Source organism: Rhipicephalus sanguineus, chromosome 9 (assembly GCF_013339695.2).
Source record: "Rhipicephalus sanguineus isolate Rsan-2018 chromosome 9, BIME_Rsan_1.4, whole genome shotgun sequence".
In the NCBI taxonomy this organism is placed as follows: Eukaryota; Metazoa; Arthropoda; class Arachnida; order Ixodida; family Ixodidae; genus Rhipicephalus; species Rhipicephalus sanguineus.
In genome coordinates, this window is record NC_051184.2 from 23,750,431 (window position 1) to 23,753,807 (window position 3,377).

Genomic DNA, 3,377 nt, shown 5'->3' on the forward strand with positions numbered 1-3,377 from the left:
TCCACGCAAAGTGAGGCCGCGATGAACAATCTAAGCGGGTCCAAGATGCATAGACCGAGGCTTCACATTCACACCCTGCTTGCCGTGCCTTGAAGATGGTGCGCGGCGCGCGAAAACGATGAAAAACTATGATGTAACATCGGAGATAACGTGCAACGAGGTAGGGCTCTTCAGGTCACACTCGATTGCCATTATGGCCATCACCACGATGATGATGATGATGCGACCAACGGACACCAACGCGAGCGACACCAGGCTAGCCACCCTAACCAGGCGACACTATGTTCATTGTTGTTTATTTTTTATTTACGATGAGTTAAAAAAAAATACTGTGTAAACTTGTAAAAACATGAAGCAAATTTTCTTAGTTTTTTAAAAACGAAATTGCATTTGTTGAGACCCACAAATGGTAGCGCCATCGTCATGAACAGCGCGTGGTACGTACGTTTTTGTTGTGTGTGTGCTGAGTGGTAGCGCGCGTCCATGTGCATTTCTTCGGCGGCATGTTCGCGTACGTTCGTTTCCGCGACGACAACGAAAAGCGAATCGTCCCAGTGGCTGCATGTAAACACCTCAAGCCGAACGATACGAGCGATTTTAATCCTCGCAAATGGTACAAAGCCTTCTGGAAAGATGAAACACACTGCGACCACTACCACGTGCGCTCAAGTGATTAGGCTTTACGGTAAGTGCATGACCGCCTCTTTGTTTTCCAAATACAAAAACAAAGATGAGGAAGCAGTCATTCTGAAATTATCCACTTGTCATGGTTTTTTAGCTACCGAGGACGATGCAAGGAAGGCTACCGAAAAACGAACTTCCATTCCGCAAAGACCTGGCAGCGACTCCTCCTATAGCTGCAGTTCAAATGAAGTGGATGGATCGTTTGAAGAAGTAAGTGCAGTCAGTTGCAATCGCTCACATTGCAGCTGATGTGCTACTTTGCGGCCTAATTATTACCGACAGCCCATTTTGATCTGCACGTGGTGCCGTATCACACATGGTGCAGCGATGCTTTAATCAATGCCTCCTACTACCGCACGGACGTCGGTGCGGTCGTATTTGATTGCAGGTGGGGGTAAAGTTGCAATATGCCGAAGAGCTATTTATTTTATTCTTATATCTTTGTATGAGCGCAGCCTATAGTCATTTTTTCTGTACAAGTCACTGGTTCAGAATTATTTTGCTAGCGCGCGGATGGGAGAGCTGACACAGACAAGCGCTTGTCCGCGAGTCAGCTCTCTCTCTTCGTGCATTCGTGTTTATTCCCGCGCTGTTGAAATTTCCTTCAAGACGCAAATACGCCCTGTTTTTAGTTGCGAACAAGCTATAAGCTGTGAAATATAATGTTGGGTTAATTGTCTATGCACTTGCAGGAAACGCAGCGTCAAGCTGCTGTTAAAACAGAAATGAAGGATGTGAGCAGCCATTTTAAGAAGAAGCAGCGAGACCTCCTGTTTGGTGATGCTGAGGGAGAAAAAAGACCGAGAAAGAACTTCTCAAAGAAGAAGTGAATATGCTGAAGGCCGAAAATTCAAAACTCTTGGACCGAATAAGAATGCTCGAAAAGGCCCTATGCAGCAAAATTTTCAAAACAGGTTTGATTATTATTTCCTTATAAACTATTGTCATGCACTGCTGCTAGTGTTGCATACATCAGTAAGTTGCACTTTCTCTTATGCGTACAATTTTGCTGAAAGCAGAATGCAATATAAGCTCATATATCATACGTAGAAGTGATGCGGGCATGTTTTTCTAATCACTTGTAAGTATGCTTCTCCATGCTGTCACAGCATGGTGCTCATATTAAAGAACACCAGATGGTCAAAATTTCTTGAGCCCTCCACTGTGGCGTCCCCGTACCACATCATGTTTTAAAATGTGACACCCAAACTATTATTGTACTTCATAGCATATATCTCAACTGCATGCTCTATTTTATGTTATTTGGCCTTGCACACCTGGTCTCTCTTCAGTCTGAGACCTAGGAAGCTACTGTGACAATTAAGGGTGCGATTAACTTTCTTTGCTGCATACGTTTCTGCATACACCTCTTTATTGCAGAAAAAAACCTCGTTCTGTGCGAGGGCTGCAGCCGAAGCCAGAACAACAAGTTGCGCCTTTGCCATCGCCACGGTGCAGCTGCCACGCACCACCACCATGCAGCCGCCGCGCACCGCTACCGTGCAGCCACTGCGCACCACCACAGCGACCCGGGCAGCCCTGAAGTGGGCCACACAAGTGCGAGGGAGGCCGATTACGTGCCCACTGACGGAGAGGTATTGTAAAACTCTAGTGTGCTTTGTCTTAAAGGTATAATGCTTGCTGTAATGAGAAAATGTGCATTGACATATTGTTTGTGCACATCATCTTTAACTTGTTTATAGGTGCATCTGGGCAAAGGGATCACCATTCCTGAGGCCTGTACAGCCGCCTCATGAGCACAAAAAGCGAAACCCGCTTTGTTCGTGAGGCGGGCGTTGCCATTTATTCAACGGCAGGCTTGGTTGGGCGGAGTGTAATTGGAACAGCCTCTAACCGGACAAAGGGAGAGGCAAAATCCTTGGATAAAGAAAAAATACGCTGTGCTTTCTGGTAGGTAAAATTCCCAGTCTGACTGGAGTTTATGAAAGTAGTTGGCTGCATTTTTGTGCATATAGTAAGATCAGCCGAGATTCCACTGCCAACTTGTGTTATAACTACTTACTAAGGCTTCAGCCTCGTATTTTTGTCTACTGGAGCTGGACACTTATGCACGTATCAACAAACTAATTAAAAAAAAAACAGACTGATAGCACTCATATTTATTTCCTTGTCATATTAACTCCTCTGTTTCGAGTGCATATAATTGTCACCTAAGAAGTGCCCATAATTTGCTTGTTTGATCATGCAGATTTCTTCAACCTTTTGAAAAGCAATTTTCCAATTGGAGAGGTCAAGCAAAAGAAGAAGATACTAAATAAGGCGCTCGCAAACAAAATTAATGATTTGATGAAATCAAAGATTAAGAAGTCAATGGAACATCAATAAAAGATTTGTTTGATTTCTGTGTTCATCTGTGTCCTGCTTGCTCTAATGCAGTGGCCACCTGCCAGTCGGCTAAGCACCGATTCACTTGTGGGCTTATATGCAGTATAATGGTACTAGACTGGTACACCAATAGACTGATACAACCTATAGACTGGTGCACCCATAGACTGATACACCTATAGACTGGTGCACCCATAGACTGATGAACACCTATACACTGGTACACCTATAGACCGATCCACCTATACACTGATACAATTATAGACTGATACAACTATAGACTGATACACTGTCAATAAACTGATAGCCTATCAGTTTTTTCTATCAGAATTTTTGCTAGGGCGGGG

At 44.2% G+C, this 3,377-nt stretch overlaps 1 long non-coding RNA gene across 1 annotated transcript; it reads left to right on the forward strand.

Moving 5' to 3' along the window:
* The first annotated feature begins 469 nt into the window (after positions 1–469).
* LOC119404757 (uncharacterized) lies at positions 470–1,396 on the forward strand. The gene is made up of 3 exons (XR_005186361.2): positions 470–685; positions 779–894; positions 1,377–1,396. It is a non-coding gene; the product is annotated as an uncharacterized LOC119404757 (long non-coding RNA).
* The last annotated feature ends 1,981 nt before the right edge of the window (positions 1,397–3,377 follow it).